The sequence below is a fragment of the Narcine bancroftii genome, chromosome 1 (assembly GCF_036971445.1).
Source record: "Narcine bancroftii isolate sNarBan1 chromosome 1, sNarBan1.hap1, whole genome shotgun sequence".
Classification (NCBI taxonomy): Eukaryota; Metazoa; Chordata; class Chondrichthyes; order Torpediniformes; family Narcinidae; genus Narcine; species Narcine bancroftii.
Window position 1 is genome coordinate 341,103,352 of NC_091469.1, and position 19,993 is coordinate 341,123,344.

General features: G+C 41.5%; 1 protein-coding gene and 1 long non-coding RNA gene across 3 annotated transcripts in view; one reads left to right on the forward strand and one right to left on the reverse strand.

The window, feature by feature from the left end:
* Positions 1-898, reverse strand: part of LOC138748959 (leukocyte elastase inhibitor-like) — a 42,571-nt gene extending 41,673 nt beyond the window's left edge. The window contains exon 1 of the mRNA XM_069909929.1: positions 326-898. The gene's annotated coding sequence lies outside the window, so the exon portion shown is untranslated. The remainder of the gene's footprint in view (positions 1-325) is intronic.
* LOC138748969 (uncharacterized) lies at positions 143-19,020 on the forward strand. Of its 2 annotated transcripts, none has more exons than XR_011348338.1 (3): positions 143-788; positions 11,935-12,045; positions 18,322-19,020. It is a non-coding gene; the product is annotated as an uncharacterized lncRNA (long non-coding RNA). The 2 variants fall into 2 exon arrangements; XR_011348339.1 differs by having other exon boundaries at positions 143-316.
* Positions 19,021-19,993: the final 973 nt, after the last annotated feature.

Sequence of the window (19,993 nt, forward strand, 5' to 3'; positions counted from 1 at the left end):
CTTCCCTCCCCCCCCCTCCCGGGCTTCCCCCCCCCTGGGCTTCCTCCCTTCCTCCTTCCCTCCCCCCCTTCCTCCTTCCCTCCCCCCCCTTCCTCCTTCCCTCCCCCCCGCTTCCTCCTTCCCTCCCCCCCCCCCCGGGAGTTTCCGCAGAATGGGCTGAGTTTCGCAAATGAACGGCGTTTCGAAAGCTGCCATCCTTCATGTCCAAACTAGAAGAGGCCACGCCTGGACGAAATAGGGATGTGTTCATTCAAGCCCTGGCAGAGCGCTCGCACGAACCAGCCGTGGGACAAAAACTCCGGAGTGAAATACCAAGGTTGCTCACCTTGCACGATTCAAATTCCAACCCTTCCTCTCGGAATTTCGCCCTGTGCTTCGCTTCTTTACCCAAAGCAGTCCTCCTCGCCGCTCTCCTATGGACTGGACCAATCTGCTGGAGGCGGTTAAGACTCGGGGAGAAATAAAACCGGCAGAACTGCACGTAAATGTGCTATGTGGCTATCAGCTGAGGGTCCAAAACCTTTTTGCAGAAAGCTGGAGCTGTGTCGGAGATCTAGGGGAAAGTTCATTGTACTGTCTCGTCTGAGTCAGAGGCCACAGTTCAACAGCCTCTCCACGCACAGAAAATGATTTGGTAGCAGATCGATGACATTACATTTGCTGCATGCCAATCATTGTTGATAATAATCATCCGTTTATTGTGTTGGAGTCTGGCTTGACCCTACCCTCAATTTGGTCTATGTGTCGGCTGAGACCAGCTTGCTCGTTGAATGAAGTGATAGGAGAAGGTATTCGGTTTCACAATCAGTTCATTACATAGCACAAGAATAAAGCCTTAACAGAGCTCTGGTTCAATCATTAGTTCGTAGGTCACCTTCTCGGTGAATGACTTCCGAAGACTGACTCCTACTGTCCAGTCTCTTCTGTTTATACAGATCGACATTGTTCCATTGACCAAGAGTTGGCTTTCTTAGACTTCTTGCGTAAGATTTATCTCAAGCAATTTCCTGTTCTGCAATTATCTGTGGTTTAGACCTCCTATCTTCATCCCCAAGGCCAGAACATCCTGTTGTTTTGATCAGAAGTCAATCCATACCCCAGATATTTCTAATTATTTCTTTTGTTCTTGTCCGGGCCATAATCTTCTGTTCTAATCAACACCTCCTGTGTATCCTTATGAACTCATCATTCCTACTAATGTGGTTGATCCATTTTGTTCTACTCTGACATTCTTTGTACTTTTCCATGATTACTTAACTCCTTGGTTCCCACAAGTGTCATATCCATTGTATAATGTACATACATGCCAAAATTCTTACTTGCAACAGCTGAACACTTGTTGAAAAGCCTACTAACAGAACTTAAACCACTACAGTATTCTTAATTAAATAGAGACAACAAATTGCATTTACTCAATAAATATTCTGTTAACCTCGTTGTATCGCCCCTACCAGTTACTGTATATATGAGGCTGGCCCTCTCACTAATGACTCTCCCTTAAGTCTCCCCCGCCCTCACTTTTGCCCTGGCCTCCCCCTTTCTGGCAGTCTTGTACCTGGATCAGGGCCAGCCAAAGTCTTGTGTGCATTAAAGCCTATTGTCCCTGCAGCCTATGACTCTGTGGTTATTGATATAGTCTATCATTAGGCTAAAAAGAAATCATTAACTACCACATGACTTTAGGCTGAACTTTCATAAGGCTCCTTCTGACCTTGTTCCCCCCTCCCCCTGCCCCACCCTTTGTTGAATTGAATAAAGTGACGTTCAATTATGTTAAATAACTTATAGTAGGGGTTTCCAAAGTAGTCAACATCGACCTCTGTGGGTCAAAAAATGGGTCAAAAGGATTTTAGAGATTGAGGTCGCTGCTCCTGCCCATAAGCCCAAGGTCCCCACTTAGGGTGGTCAGATGTCCAGACTTAAGGCCTGATAGTCCAGTTTATGAGGACTGTTGTGAATATTAACCTGTGTGCATATGACATCAAATATTGTGTGCTGTGGGGAACCATTTTAGATTAGTGATAAAGGATGAACGAAGCACCACGTCTCTGTGTGCTGATGTCTTTCTAAACTTAGAATGCCCAACAGATTGGTGACGAGGATCGTAACAAACTTCTTCTACACTGAGCATTGAGAGAAGATTTAAAGAGGAAACACAAGGCTACCACAGGCTCAAGCACAGAGAACAAAGAAAAAAGATGCGGGAAAATGACTCAAAATGGCAGAAAGACGTTTTGGAAAGCAAAAAAGCAGGTGCTGTTTTTGAGCCAAGTGGAAAACAAGACATTTAAACTGAAAGTCCAAGTACAAAAACTGATATGTGCTGTAACAAATGAAAATCTCCTAAGCCACTGGTGATCGCAGAAATTTATTTCAGAAAACAGGGGAATCCATAAGCGAATATTTGGCTAAATTACATAGATCATCAGAAACTTATGAGCTTGGTGTGGCTTTTACTGACTGCAGTGCCCAACAGTGATTGCTAAGTACAAAAGATGTAACCATTATGTCTGCATATGACACAACCTTGGGTTTCAAGATGGCTGATAAAAACTTGGAAATTATACAAGGCAATCCACAGGTAGTGGGAAAATTTAACCAACGAGAATGCTTCAGCTGCAGAAAAAAGCAGCCACAGTCTGTCTAGATAATTATTATTTCAGAAAGACTACATGCCATCTATGTGACAGGGTGGGACTCATCAAAGCCAAATGTCCAAGAAAGAAAGGAATTGTTAACAAGGGGAGAAAGGAGAAAAAGTAAAGATCCAAAGTAAAAACTGTCGAGGAGAAGGATGAAACCCCTGGAAGAACCTAATGACTCAGAGGTCACTAGAAGTAACATATACAGGTGGTCCTCAACTTACGACTGTAATTGGGACTGAAGGATTGGTCATAACTCAGATTGGTCGTAAGTCTGATTTGCATGTCTTAACAAGGTATTAAAGCAATTTTTCAAAAAAATAATCAACAAATGAACCTTTAATGAAAAATCTCAGCACATAAACAAGTTATTGCATGGCATAAATGTGGAATGCTACCTTGATGACATCATAATTAGAGGTCAAAACTACTCATCTATCAAACCTGGAAAAGGTCCTAACCCGATTGCAACAAACAAACATCCATCTGCACCAGGACAAGTATGTATTTATGGTACCTTCCATAACATATTTAGGATTTACAATTAATAGTGAAGGAGTCCGAATGGATATCGCTGGTATCGAGGCCATTCATAGAGCACTCAACCCATAGAATAAAGCTGGATTGCAATCATTCCTGGGTTTGGTTAACCATTATCAGAAGCACATTCCAAATATGTCAACGCTGTGCAGCCCGCTGAACCAATTGATAAGAAAAGAACAGAAATGGTGCTGGAATGAAGAGACAAGTAACGTGGTCGATCTTTTGAAAGAACTGCTACCTTGTCCACGACAACCCAGAAAAGGAAGTGAGCCACAAGTGACAGAAAAGAGGGGAGCAATTGTTGCCTTATGCCTCCTGGTCTCTCTCGGTTTGTGAATGTATTTATGCACTCTGGAAAAAGAGGGGTACACCACAAATGATTTCACCAATACTTATATTGTACGAAGTTTACCTTGGTAACAGACAACAGACCACTTAGTTTGGGCCCTAAAAAGGGGATTCAAGTACTAGCTGCAACAAGAATTCAAAGTTGGGCCATGCAGCTCACTGCATATGATTACAATTTGAAACATAAACCAGCAACACAAAACAGCCATGCTGAAGCCCTATCTCGCTTATCTCTAACTGAAACTGAACAGAAAGATGAGATCATTAAATGGATGGCAGAAGCTACAGCTATTAATCAAGAACAACTTCATTCCTGATCAATTGCAACAAAGACTATCAGCAAAGTACAGAGAGAAACTACATTGTCAAAGGTCCTATACTTCACATTAAATGGGTGACCCAAGGCTGAAGCTATTTCTCCTGAACTGAAACCTTAATATACATGACGTAATGAAATATCAATTGAAGAAGATTGTTTATTATGGGGGTCTAGGACATGGCAAGCTGTCATGTTATTAGAGCTCCACAATAATCACCCACGGATGTTTCGAACGAAAGCTTTGGTAGAATGCATGTCTGGTGATCCATCAATGGACATCAATATTGAGCAAACAGCAAGCATCTGTCAGGAGATGCAACCCAAGGCACCTCAAGCCGAAGTTAACCCATGGAAATGGCCATTGTGACCATGGCACAGGATTCACATAGATTTTGCTGGTCACTTTCTGGGAGAAAACTTCCTTATTGTTGTCAATGCACACTCTAAATGGCCAGTAATGTCACAAATGAGAAAAACAACAAACCAAACAACTGAGAGACTACGAAATATCATATGGATTACCTATAGAACTAGTCTCCAATAATGTCCGCAGTTTGTATCTAATGCTTTTAAGACGTTCCTACATAATAACAATATTCAACACATCTTATTGGCACCTTACCATCCAAGCACGAATGTGGAAGCGGAATGTTTTGTGCAAACTTTTAAAAAGGCTATAAAAACTAAGAATCATAAAAACCGGAATCACAAATTTTCTAATAGCATATGGAAACACACCACACTCTACTACCAAATGAATACCAGCAGAATTGATGTTTGAGCAGAACTTAAGGACAAGATTTTGCAAGGTTCACCCTAACATCATCCTTCACGTGGAACAATCCATGTCTCCAAGTAAACCTACTAAATCTCTGGAAGTTGGGGAACAAGTACTAGAACAGGACTACTGCAACAATAGGGAGCCATGGATAAGAGGCATTTATCGACCCCCTGGATGATCTCATCAACCCTGAGGGTGGATATCGAACACTTTGGAGACCCTTAATCCAGATCATTAATATAGATGACAAACAACAATGGCCCCAGCACAGATTGCTGAAGCACACCTAGTCACATGACTCTAGTCTGAGATGCAATAATCCACAACTACTCTCTGGTTTCTCCTATGTAGCCATTGTCAAATCCAGTTTACTACTTCACTATGAACACCCATCCTCTGAATCTTCCTGACCAACCTCCCATGTGAGACCTTGTCAAAGGCCTCACTTAAATCCATGCAGACAACTTCCACAGTCTTTCATCACCTTTCGTGGTAACCATCACGAAAAACTCTAATCAGATTGGTTAAACATGACCTACCGTGCACAAAGCCAAGACGACTATCCTTAATCAGTCCCTGGCTATCCAAATACTTGTGTATTTGATCTCTTAGAACTTATTCCAATAATTTGCCTACTACTGATATCAGGCTCACCGGCCTACAATTTTCTGGAATATTTTTGGATACTTTTTTAAACAATGGAACAACATGAGCTACCCTCCAATCGTCCTGCTCCACATCAGAGGACATTTTAAATATTTCTGCCAGAGCCCCTGCAATTTCTACACCAGCTTCCCTCAAGGTGCAAGGGAATATCAAATCAGGTCCTGGGGATTTATCTCCTTTATTTGCTTTAAGACAGCAAGCACCTCCTCCTCTTTAATTTATATAGGGTCTATGACTTCATTGCTTATCTTCCTTGACTCTGTGCCAGTTTCCTGAATAAGTACTGATGCAAAAAAAAAATTAAGATCTCCTCCATCTCTTCTGGCTTCATACTAGCCGACCACTCTTATCTTCAAATAGAATAGAATGTATTACCTGCTCAAATTTTCTCCAATTCAGCATTAGATATAACATGGCACTTGATGGTCTTTCATTCCTCCTAATGTTTTTGGGGGAGTTGAATGACTTGAGGAAAGCAATGCTTTCATTTACCTCCAAGCATCAGAGGAGTGATCTAAAGATGGACTGTCAAGTTTCCAAGAAGAAAGATCAATGAAATGCTGTGAGCTTGAGAAAGTCTGCAATTAATTTTCAATAATTTAGTACCTGCATTTGATTGCTTTTGCCTTTAGTTTCATACCAGCATGGTTTTGAGAAATTAAAGAGCTTGAAGGGAAGGTATAAGTGGAAATGGAGAGGGCACAGGAGGATCAAGATAAGGACTCAAGCAATTTTAAAAAGTGAATCAAGAAGTAGGAATAACTTCTGTTTGACTAGCAATGAATGTAATAAATAAGTTACTTTTCTATGGTCTTTTGTATTACAGGGACAAATCCAATCAGTTCTGAAATTCATTCCAAAGCAATGGCTTCATAAACCTCATTTAATCCCACTTTTAATTGCTGCCAAGAATAAATTTATGCTTGGTCAGTGGAGCATTAGCATTTTATTTGCTGTTTCTGAAAGCCATTCCTGTTACAAAATAGATCTTCTAAAGAAGGGATGCATAAGTCAAGAGAGAGATAGGGTTTATTTGAATAGGCAAATAGATGAGCAAAACTGGATGGAGTTGTGTAGGGATAGTATGACAAATACAATTAATGTTAGATACAGGTTGGTACAATATAACTTTTTACATCAGTTATACTTTACTCAGCAAAAGTCACATAGATTGAATTATACATTACAAGATTTGTTTTACATGTGGACAAGAGGTTGGTTCATTTTTGCATTCTACTTGGCAATGTCCTGAAGTAAAACCTTTCTGACTTGATGTGAGTAATCTATTAGAACAAATAACAAGGATTAAATTCCCATGGGATCCAATGCTATTTCTGTTAGGTAATCTTAAAGGTATTATACATAAATTAAAATTAAATATGTATTAAATAAAGTTTGTAAAAATTGCCTTAGCAGTATTGAGGAAATGTATTGCTATAACTTGGAAATCAGATACAGACTTAGGAATGGAGAGATGGAATGCAGAAATTCATAGTTGTATATGACTTGAGAAAATTACATATAGCTTAAGGAATAGATGCCAAATATTTAGGAAAATATGGCTCGCATATTTGCAGCATGTTGGAATTAATGTTTAATCATTTCTTTGGTAACGTCAATCCTTGGTGACTTCCTTAATTTGATGGAAAATATGATTTCTAGAAAAGGAATCTCTGGACAATCTTTGGTCTTTCTTCTTACATGTATCTTTTTCATTCTTAGGGCTTTAGGGGATTGGGGTGGGGGAAGTGGAATACACAGTCTAATCCATTATACATGTGGTGTATTTGTGTTTGTGTATAATGGATTAGACTATTTTAAAGATTTTTATTGTATTGGAAATTTTATTTGGTGGTTGAAACACAAAAAAATTTAAAAAAAGAAATGCTTTAATGCAGGCAGAGAGGAAGTCTATGTCTCCAAGTAGGAAAATTAAGATGTGTTTGGTCAGATGTTAAAAGTTCAGTGTGCCATTGTCCAAGATCTTATATTTCTCACCTATCATACTTTGTGATAACAACATTTGAACTTCATGGCCTGGTCTCAACTGAAAACACCTGCAAATTAGAAGAATACCTCATTTTCTATCTGGCTTCTCCAGTTTCCTTTTGTAAAGGAATTACAATTGGAATCAATTGAAAAATATAGTGTAGTCTTAAGAAAAATATTAATCTTAACACAATTTACTCAACCTTATTAAAATAATTCCATCTTCCCAAATCTTCTCTTATTTTCTTCAATACTAATTAATAATTTAATTTAAATAAATTTTAACATTCTGGTTCCACACAAACACCTAAATATTTTATTCCAGCTTCTGGCCATCCAAAATCAATTGCTTCCTTACATTGCTCCATTTACTAAGGGCATAATTTTTTTCCACAATTGATTTTATAATCAGATACCTCCCCATTTTCCTTTAATCTAACTTTAAACTGGTGCAAGGAATTTAAAGGATCTCTTCAACAGATTAAAGCATTATCTGCAAATAAATTTATTTTACATTCTTCCTAATTCACCTTAATACCAATTATCTTTGTAATCGTGTCTTATTAATTCAGCTAAAGGTTCAATTGCTAAAATAAATAAAGCTGGTGACAATGGAGAACCTTGTCTACTTGATCTAATCAACTGAAGGGTTGTTGAGATTTGATATTAGTCACTACCTTTGCACTAGGATTTATGTTTTGGATGTGGACTGGAATTTGGTACATTTTGGCATTTTACTTGGCAATGTCCTAATGTTAAACCTTTTTGTTTGGAAATAGGTAATTTATTAGAATGAATAATGGGGGGTTAAATTTCCACAGGATCCAATGTTATTTTTATTGGTTGATATTAGCAGGGTTAAAACTAAATTAAAATTGAATATGTATCAAGTAAAGTTTGTTCAAATTGCTTTAGCAATAGCTATAAAATGTATTGATATAACTTGGAAGTCTGATATAGATTTGGGAATAGAGAGATGGCACGTGGAAGTTCTGAGTTGTATACCACTTGAGAAAATTATTTATAATTTAAGAGACAAATATTATTTTGGAAAATATGGAGCCCATATTTACAAACTGTGGGTATGAATACATGAATGAATCTCAGAATTCTCTTTCTCCTAAAGGTCTCTGTATATTAGAAGAAGATTTATAGTAAGGACCATTCCTGTTGAAGATCTCTTGTCCCATTCTTTTTTATTTGTAGAGGGTTGGGGGGGGGGAGGGATGAAAGTTTCTTTCATTTTTTAATTTTTCTTAGATATACCACATGTATTTGAAATGGACTTGTATTAATGTAAAATAAGTAAATCTGTTGTGGTTTCAAATTTATGAATAAAAATTATAAAAATAACATTTAAAAAATAGGTGCAGAAGAAGGACAAGAAGTTACCCAAACGTCAGATTTCAGATTTATTGTTAGAGTACAGTGTTCTCTACTATTCAATACAATCATGGTTGATCATACATCTTCAGTATCCTGTTCCTGCTCTCGCTCCATAACCCATGATCTTTTCAACCAATGACACCACATCCAATTCTCTTTTGGATAATATCTAATAAGCAGGCTTCAATGAGTTTCTGTGGAAGAGAGTTCCATAGTTTTCACAATTCTAAGTGACAAGGTTTCTCCTCATAAATAGCTTGACCCATATCCTAAGAATACAGTCACCCATTATTCTGGACTTTTCAACCCTGGGAAGACTCGACCTGCCTCCAAACTATTTAGTCCTTTCAGAATGTTATGCCTCCATGAGTATCCCTCTCATTCTTCTAAATTCAAATGAATATAACCATAGTCTGTTTAATTTTTCTTCATAAAGTTACAGGAGTTCAAAAGATTCCTTGGTCTTCACAATTCTAATGATCTCACCTGGTCCCTGAACAACTCCATCCTGATCAAAAAGGCACAACAGCAACCTAATTTTCTGCAGAGCATGAAGAAAGTACATCTCTGTCCCAGAATATTGATGGATTTTTACCACTGTACCATTAAGAGCATACCTACCTATGGCATCTCTGCAAAATATGGCAATTGTCTCTTATTTAGCTGTAAAGCACTTCAACGGGTGGTGAAAACTGCTCAGTGGATTATCAGCTTCCAATTGCCCATCTTTTGGAACATCTATCAGTAACACTGGGCAGGACGAAGAGCATCATCAAGGATGCATCTCACCCAAACTTTTTCCCCATCTGGTAGACGTTATAGGAGCCTTCACTCTCGAACCAACAGGCTCCAGGAAAGCCTTTTTCTTGAGGCTGTGACCCTACTGAACCTTAAATCACAGCGCTGAGTGGTACTGCACTCATATTGTACTGTCAGTACTTTTATAATTGCTTGCTTCCTGAATTCATTTGTTTTTATTTGCACATAGTTATTTTTATGAGTATATAGCACTATTGTTTTTAAACCTGGTTGGAAGCTAATTTGTATTTTATTAGCTTTGTATTTGACGGCACAATGACAATAAAGTTCAATCTAATCTAATCTAAAAGAGGAGGACATCTCTGTGGTCCTGGAATTAAAAGCCTCAACCTGGGAACAGAGATGGAGGAATCAAAACCTTTCCAATGAAATGGAGAAAGAGTTGAGGAGACTTACCAGTGTAGGCTTGCACATATCCAACAAAGAAACAGTTATAGCTGGTACCGATACAAGTACATATATTATTGAGGATGAGTACAAGTTCTGCTCTGAGGAGGGGGTGGTATGGGAGGGGAACTTGTTAGGTCTGTTATTGAAGAAGAAGTGGCAAGCCTTGAGGCTTTCTTTATATGGGGATGGAATAGCATTGAGACTGGCAACCATGGTGAAAATGCAGCAGGTAGCCCAGGGAACTATACATTATTGAAGTGATGGAGAGCATGTGAGGTGCCCCTGATGTAAGTGGAATGTTTCTTAGCCCTCTGGCCACTCCCCCCATCACTTCTCAGCTTCTTTCTCTTCTACCCTCTCAGCTGTTTCTACCTATTACTTCTAACATGTTAGCCTGTATTCCTCCCCTTCTTCTCCCTCTCCCCCACCCCCAACCTTTGTCTTCAAGCATCTGCCTAGTTTTTGGAATGTCTGGGGCAGTGATCAGGCTCAAAGCATCAATGACTTTTGATTTCTTCTTGATCCTGTTGACCTGCTAAGATTCTCCAGCAGTTCTTGTGTACTCCATTCAGGGATAGCACCAGAGACAGCTCACAACCCCTCACTCTCCTTGTCTCCTTTATACAGAAAAGCCACTTGACTGTTGGACCACCTGATAATCCCAGGGAATGTATTTGCAATACCTTCAGCCCCATAAAAGTCAATAAGTAGCATTTCTGCGGGCGTGTTACTTGGGAGAATATTTGTGCAATTCAATACTTACATGTGTTTAAATTGGATTGTTTTTGAGCTGTGGAGACATAGATGGACAGCGTGGTGAAAAATGTGAGTGATGTGAGAGACAAGATGTCTGACATTCTTGCCTCATTAGTCAAGGCACTGAGTACAAGAGAAGGGACCTCTCTTGTTACAGTGTTACAAATGTACAAGATATTGTGAGTCTACAATTCTGGTTATCCATCTATCGGAAAGGTGTTATGAATCACCAGCTTGATTGCAGTGATGAAGGTGTTAGCCTAATGGGGGAGGTTGAGTAACCTGGGAGGGTACTCATTGGAATTTAGAAGAATGGGATGGGTTATTATAGAAACATAAAATGATGAAAGGCATTGATAAGATAGAGGTAGGTAAGTTGTTTCCATTGGTGGGGGAGACCAGAATGAGGCAACAAAGCTTCAAAGTTCAGGGTAGTATATATTTAGGACAGAGATAAAGGAGGAACTGCTTTTCCCAGAGGGCGGTGAATCTGTGGAATTCATTGCCCAGAGAAGCAGTGGAGGCAACCCCAGTAAATATAGTTAAGACAAGGTTAGATAGATTTTTACATAGTAAGTCAATTAATGGAGAGGGAGAAAAGGCAAATAGGTGGAGATGAACCTATCATTAGATCAGACATTATCTCATTGATGCTGGATGGCCGACTCCTGCTCTTATTGTTTATGTTCTTATTACTGCATGAATGGTTTAAAAAAAAGTGGTTTGCAGGAGCATCAGCTGAACAAAAAGGCAAATAGGTCGTTGACCTTCATTTCTAGATGGATTGAATTTAAGAGCAAGGAGGTTGTGCTGCAACTGGACAGACTATCAGTGGAGTTTCACGTTGATTTCTGTGAGCAGCTATAAGCTCCTTACTCGAGAATGGATATACAATTAAAACCCCTGGTGTCCGGAATTCAAGCAACCAACAAAAAATAAATAAATCAAGGACAATCACAAAAATTTTAAATAAATAAGATAACTTAATAGGAAAAAAAAATACACAAGTTTAAATATGTAAAAGTAAATGTTCTCTGAAGCAAAATGGTGAAAATGGGAACAAATATTCAGCCAGAGGTGAGTCTTGGCCATGCTTTGCTCATAGCAGCTGTTTGAATAAAGCTGTGTGAAACAGCAATGGCGTCACCCAGGATGAAAAGCTGGTTGATGCTGCTTGCTATTGGGGTGACTCTCTTATCCCTGGTTAGTAAGAGTCACACTGATCAGAGGCTTTATTTGTAAACTTGGGGGAGGAGGGTGGTTAATTATCTGTATTGTTATTGTTAATCTTTCAGGCAGGTCCATGGAGGGGGAGGAACCTGCAGATGGAGCAACTGTAAAATGTTTTCAAAGAATGTGACTGAAAATAAAGTCAAATACATATTCATGCAAATGAAGTTTGTTCAGTAAGTATAAAAGAATATATTGGTCTTTTAAACTGTTTTTTCATAATGTAAAAGTTAGCCATTGTAAAAGTAAGTCTCAAGCAACCAGAAAATACACTTAACTAGCATTGATGCAGGATACCAAGGGTTTTTCACTGTACTGGCTTTGGGGGCAGCACAGAGGAGGTTCACCAGGTTGATTTAGGGAATGAAGAAGTGAGGAGATGATATTATGAGGAACCTTTAGTAGCCTGGAACTTTACTCATTGTATTTTACAAGGATGGATGGGTGGGGGGAGGGGAGGATCTTATAAGACATTCAATTATGAAGGAATAGATAAGATTGCAGGAAAGATGTTTCCACTGATAGGTTATTATTATAATTCGAGATGCTTTTCATGGAATGCTGGAAGAGAATGCTTCTCTTTTGATGTAAAAATAGACCTTCAGCCCCATAAAAGTCAACAAACCTGTTTAATGCTGAATCCAAAAGGTAAGAATTGTATCATAGGCCTCACTAAGGTCCAAATAGACGATATCCTCTCTGTTAGCATCTGCATGCTTGAAAATGACCTTGAGCATTTCTTTATACCATTTCTTCTGGCTGCCTTTTGAAATTCCTTGTCAGAGAGTCAATTCTTGGGCATCTGGATACAGCGACCTATCTATTGTGGGTTATTTCTGGATTCAGTGGGAGTGTCTTCTCTCATTACTCCTGGCAACCTCCCATTTAATTTTTTTAAAATGTAGACATGCAGAATTGTTACAGGCCCTTTCGGCCCATGAGTCCGTTCTGCCCAATTTACACCCAATTAACCTACAACCCCGGATAAATTTCGAAGGGTGGTAGGAAATCAGAGCCCCAGAGAAAATCCACACAGATACTGTGAGAATGTATACACTCCTTACAAATAGCACAGGATTTGAACCCTGGTCCCAATCGTCAGTGTTGTAAAGGCACTGCGCTAACGACTACACCATCCGTACTACCCTGTCAGAGGATCTGAGAAAAGCACCATTATTGAAGCCCTCAATGACCTGCACATGGCGTTGGTGGACAACCCTAGTTTTACTGCAGCAGAAGTGAGTGAATATTGCAAAAGCCCTCGATACTCAAACAATACTCAATTTCCAATAGCCTCGATTTTCAGACTCATTGTCATAATTTACAGACAGTAGCACTGCAGCAGCAAACACAGTGCTAGTCATGGCTTGTAGTCTCTGAGAAAGAGAGACGAATAAGATACAAAAGTTGCTTTTCATACTGAAAGGTACAAGGAAAACATGGTGGAGAACCTTTGGCCTGCCCACATCAGGGACACCACCTGGGCCATTAGGTGAAAAATTAAAGAGAGCCAGATTCATGTCTTTCTATGCCTTTGTGGCAAGATTTGCTTTGTCTCAGAAGCAACTAAAATTAATAGTTTCCCATCTAGTAAATGACTGCAAGGTCAAGGGAGAAATTCCAGACAAAGAATGCTCCAAGTGGCCCCAAGGTCAGCAGGCATTGAAAACCTGAAGAAACCTGCAATTGGAGAAATCATCGTAATCTCCATGTCATTGAATTCGGCCAACAATTGCCAGGATGGAGTGTATTTGGATGTGCATCAGAGTTCACACGTGAAAACGTGACAGAAGATTCTGTCAGATCCAACGCTCAGAGGGAATGGAGAAATTATAGCAGGGGTTATTGATATAAAGCCAGCCAAAAATCTGCACACAGATAGTATATGCCTGAAGGCCTTTTAACATATTAATCAGGCAGGATACTCTGAAACAAGTTGCTTCTTGTTTTCTATTGAGTGAGTTATCAGGTAACTCAGATGTCACTTCAATATTGACAGCTGCAGGTTTCAGATCTCTCAGTTTAATTAGAATCATTCTAATCAAGTGAATTAATTAAGAATTTTTACAACTGACTGCAGTATTTGAAGAGCACACTGCTGTCTTGAAGTGAACTGGGACTCACTAGAGGTGTCCTGTACCGGCGACTGGTCCCGCCTCCTGGCTCCTCCCCCAGGGCCCATATATAACCCTAGTTTCCCACCTAAACCCAGAACCCCTCTGTGATGAATGGCTGCCAAGCTGCCTGCCTCCCCTCTGGTGAGCCTTGCTGTACTAACATTGGCTGTGCATTATCTCTACTGTTAAGGACACTCCCCTTGGATATGCACCTATTGTGTATGCACCTATTGTCTTTCATTATTGTACCATGAGTTTCTGCTAATAAAAGCCATGATTATTTTTTGACCACATCGTCTTTGTCTACTTCATCAACTGGCACTTCACCCTCTGAAGCCTGTTCATGTACCCTACATGTGTTGTAAGCTAATAAAAGTGTTTGTTCCTTCTCCAGTAGCTTACAAACAAGGATGGAGGCGATACTCAAGCCCAGTATGCTGTTGATAGACCCCCAGTCCCCCGATGCAGCTGAGGAGTTCACATATTGGCTATACTGCATCCAGGCCTACCTGAACACAACCAGGGACATCTTCCATACAGACAAACTCCGGAGGTCAGCGCTCATCTCAAGCGTAGGGACAAAGGGGTACACAGTCATCCAAGACTGCCCAACATACGAGGCCGTATGAGGTCCTAGCAAGACACCGGCTCACCCTACACCGCCAAAGGAATGGAGAGTCTATTGATGACTACCTGCTGGACGCTGGCTAAGAAGTGCAGGTATGAGACCACTTCTGGCCACATCTGGGAAGATGAACAGATCTGGGACACTCTAGTCGCAGAGGTCTGCTCGAGGTACGTGAGGCAGCGACTGCTTGAGTCGGGAAGGAAAGACATCGCTAGCCAAATCACTGGAACAGGCTAGTCTCGAGAATGGTGACCTTGAGGCTAGCGAACTCGCACTCTCGGGTGAGCAGCTTCAAGGACCAGCTGCTCTTGCTACGATGGCCCCCGTTCTAATGGCTGCTGCTTCCCGAGCCCAGGAGTGCTTTATCTGTGGCAAACGACAGCACCCCCATGCCTGCTGCCCAGCCAAAGACTCGGTGTACTCCAGCTATGGGAAAAAGGGATATTGGGCGAGGTCTGCTACATGAAAGGAGGTCCGGCGAAATGCATGGCCTGTACCACTCCTGGATCCGATTCCAGCCCCAAGTCATCTGCGCCGACTGGCCCGAGATCGCCTGCTGCGCAACCCGCCATCTATGGAAATGGCAGGAAAATGCTCGGCAGCCATCTTGCAGCGGCCTGATTTTGAATTCAGCACCATCATCATTGTCAGAGGAGGGCGGCCATCTTGCCACACCACGAGGTCGGCACCATCTTACCTGCACAGATCGACTCAGGACATAGGGGGCTCACTCGAGGGAAGAACACGGCAACCTGCATCAGTTATATTTGACACTGGAGAAGTTGAAAAAATATGATTTTAGGGATTCAGATTTATGTTTTTGGTGTGGAATACAAAAAAGAACTTTTTTACACTCTGGTCATGTGAAAAGGTGCAAAATTTTTGGTTAAAAGTTAAGACAGTTTTTAAAATGTTTATATAAAATCCAGCTATTATTTGATCCTTTATTATTCTTATTAGGATTTATGACGGACTTAAAGGGAATGAAATTGGATAAGTTTCAAATTGCTTTTATTCATTTGGCTTTAGCTGCAGCAAAAAAATGTATAGCAGTAACATGGAAATATTATGTAGATATTAATATTCAAAGATGGCATAATGAATTGAAATCATGTATCTAGAAAAAAATAACATATAGCTTACATAATAATTATGCTTTTTTATTAAAATTTGGGTTTCATATTTAAAATGTATGGGTCTTAATATATGTTAATTACTTTTTATATATGTTACATTGAGGCACTTTTAAATTTTGTACAAGGCTATTATGTAGAGCTAGGGGTAGTTTAAGTTTTTTTTAGGGGGTAGTGGGATAGGAGGTTGGGTTGTTTATTAATGTACTAATTTAAGATTTTGTAATTTACTTATTTAATTTTGTAACAGGGTTTTTTATTGTATTATGTTTTTTAAAAATTATAAATAAAGTTTTCCAAAAAAAAGAGGGAGTTTACAAAGATGGAGACCCAGCGCCTGATGGAGAAGGGGATAAATCTTGCCACAAAGGCATAGAAAGACATGAATCTGGCTCTCTTTAATTTTTCACCTAATGGCCCAGGTGGTGTCCCTGATGTGGGCAGGCCAAAGGTTCTCCACCATGTTTTCCTTGTACCTTTCAGTATGAAAAGCAACTTTTGTATCTTATTCGTCTCTCTTTCTCAGAGACTACAAGCCATGACTAGCACTGTGTTTGCTGCTGCAGTGCTACTGTCTGTAAATTATGACAATGAGTCTGAAAATCGAGGCTATTGGAAATTGAGTATTGTTTGAGTATCGAGGGCTTTTGCAATATTCACTCACTTCTGCTGCAGTAAAACTAGGGTTGTCCACCAACGCCATGTGCAGGTCATTGAGGGCTTCAATAATGGTGCTTTTCTCAGATCCTCTGACAGGGTAGCACGGATGGTGTAGTCGTTAGCGCAGTGCCTTTACAACACTGACGATTGGGACCAGGGTGGAGCACCAGCTCGTGGAGAGCACAAGTGGTGATAGTAAAGGGGGAAAAGAAGTCCAAGTTAGTGATTGACTAACAATAGCCATGGACGAATACCCCCTCCTTTGCATTTTGGATATGGTGAAAGATATTGCGCAGTATCGGGTCTATTCGACCATCGACCTGAAAGCTGCCTACCACCAGCTGCCAATCCGTTCCGAGGACCACTTGTACACAGCATCTGAGGTTAACAGTCGACTCTATCAGTTCTGGAAGGTCCCTTTCAGTATTACCAATGGGGTGTCTATTTTCCAGTGGCAGATAGACAGGATGGTGAATGAGTATGGGTTAAAGGCTATCATTCCCTACCTCGACAATGTCACCATCTGTGGCCACACCGTGGAAGACCATGATGCCAATCTCCAGAGATTTCTCCATGCGGCGAGAGCCCAGAATCTCACAATTCTGACAAGTGTATATTGAGGACGACATGACTGGCTATCCTTGGCTACGTGGTGGAGAATGGTGTCATTGGCCCAACCCTGATAAGATGCACCCCCTGTTAAGCTTTCCCTCCCTAAGACCTCAAAGGCTTTGAGGAGATGCCTGGGGATTTTCTCATATTATGCCCAGTGGGTCCCTCAATACGACAACTAAGTCTGTCCTCTCTTAAAGGCACCAATGTCCCCCTTTTGGCCAAAGCCAAGACAGCTTTTAATTACCTCTGAAGTTACATTGCGAAAGCCGCCATGTGCACGGCGGACGAGAATGTACCTTTCCAAGTGGAAAGTGACACTTCGGATGTAGATCTGGCTGCTACTCTCAATCAGGCAGGCAGGTCGGTTCCCTTTTTCTCATCAACGCTTCAAGGCCACGAGCTCTGGAACCCATATGTGGAAAAGGAGGCACTGGAGGCACTACCTGGCTGGTAGAAGATTTATGCTCTTCATGGACCAGCACTCTGTCACATTCATGTTCAGCAACACCAAGAGGGGAAAAATCAAGAATGACAAAATTGCTAGGTCGTGGATCAAACTCTCCACCCACAATTTTGACATCACCAACTGACCAGGGGCCCTTAACAGCCCTCCAGATGCCTTGTCCAGGGGATGCTGTGCCTCTGCATACACCGGTCAACTGCAGACCATACACAATGAGCTCTGTCATCCAGGGGTCACCTGCATGGCTTATTTTGTCAAGTCCCATACTTTGCCCTACTCAATAGAAGACGTCAGGGAAATGACCAGGTTATGCCAGGTCTGCACTGAGTGCAAGCCGCACTTTCTTCACTCCGCAAAGTGCACCTGATTAAATCATCCAGGCCCTTCAAACAGATCAGCATCGACTTTAAGGGACATCTCCCCTCCATGAATGGGAACATCTCCTTTCTCTCGGTCATTGATGAGTACTCCCAACTTCCCATTCTCCATCTCGTGCCCAGACATGTCTGCCTCATCCATTATGAAGGGCCTAGGCTCTATTTTCACCCTGTTCAGGTATCCCAGCTACATTCATAGTGACAAGATCTCAGCCTTCATGAGTGATGAGCTGCATCAGTACCTGCTGGTGAGGTACATCGCATACATCAAGGCTACCAGTTACAACCCCAGGGGAATGGGCAGGTTGAAAAGAGAACAACACTATCTGGAAGGCTGTCAGACTGCTTGAAGCAAAGAGGCCTTACAGACTCATGCTGGCAGGATGTCCTTCCCATCGTGCTCCACTTAATTTGGCCACTACTCTGCACTCCTCATGAGCTCATGTTTACATTTGACAGGTCAGCGTCAGGGACTACACTCCCAGCCTGGCTCACTAGTCCTGGTCTGGTCCTTCTCAAGAAGCACGTGAGGAGAAGAAAGATCGACCCCCTGGTGGAAAGGGTGAAATTGCTCCATGCCAACCCCACATACCTACATGGAGAACCCGGATGGCACAGAGGACATAGTCTCCATCAAGGACCTGGAAGGATCTGTTGTCTCAGGTGCCCCACAAAGCTACCCAGCTTTTTCTCCACATCCCCACTCAGGGCCTCAGGGGACCTGGTTCAGGAGGAGAACCACCCCCCCCCTCCCTCTATCAATCATTGAGCCAGAGCCCCAGCCCTCTACCCTTCCATCACAAGGGGACCAGGAGATTCAAGCAGCCCAAGCCAGCCCGGTGCTAAGGCACTCCACCAGGATCTCCAGACCCCCAGACTACCTGAATCTGTAAATAATACTGTAAATATTTCTCTTCTGTGTCTACTATCGGTTTCTGATCCTTGTTCTCTTCATCCACAGACACTTAATTCTGAAAGAAGGGGTGAATATAGTGAACTGGGATTCACTAGAAGTGCACTGTACTGATGACTGGTCCCTCCTCCCACTTCCTCCCCCTGGAGCCCTTATATAACACTGGTTTCCCGCCTAAACCCAGAACCCCTCTGAAGCTTGTTCATGAACCCTACCTGTGTTGAAAGCTAATAAAAGCATTTGTTCTCCCTCCAGTCGAGTGTGAGATTTTATCTATGCTACATGTCTCACAAAGCATTCAGAATATCTTTCCTGGAACAAGAGCACTGATAGTTTCTGTAGTGAGTGTGTTAGTGAGGTTAAAATTCCTAGTCAAATGTGATAGGCAACCCAACACGAGACTACTGAAACAGTACTTTATTCTGAGTCCTGTCATGGCAGGGGTTTACCAGGAAGATAACCCACAAACTGCTAGAAACCATTGGCACATCACACTCAAATTGCACAAGGATCATTCAGGATAGAATTAAGAACACAGAAGTTGGAGCACATGACCTATCCACCCACCCACCCTAGCCTTGCATTCAACAACAATGCTGTCAAAAGCATTCAACAATTAGGGGAACAATTAAGACCCCTCTGTGGTGTGTGAGGAAGCAGGTTTTGTAGGTCTCAAGGGCAAAGGCTCTGGACAAGCAGTTTTTGTAGGAAAGAACTTTATTTATAGAAGCCAAGTGTGGGAAATGCTAACAGATGCAACACACTATCACTACAAAGCCCCACCACACCTCAGCTCTATTCTACAAGGGACACTAATCAAACAATAATAGTGCACATCTTACCAACAGTTTCTTCAGGGCCCTTCCACATTTCTAGGCCTGGAGTGAAGCAGGGTGATCCCCAGCAAGCAAAAAGAAAGAACAAAGAACACATGGCATCTTTATAATGCTGAAGGGTCCAGCCCAGACCACTAGCATGGTTCAATGGCTCAGTGCCAGGAGAGTTAATCCAATTACAACAGCCAATGGCCCAAGGCCATGTACAGGCAGGAGGGTCCAGTCCAGGTAATTCACATGTAGCCAATGGCAAGGTGTGCACTAATGGGTGGGGCTGAACCAAACCTTGATTGGCAGCTGGTGTGTCCTCCGACTAGGTAGGGGCCAGTCCTGTCACTTGACAGCCATAACCCTTCCCAATACACCCTCTGAAGCATACATA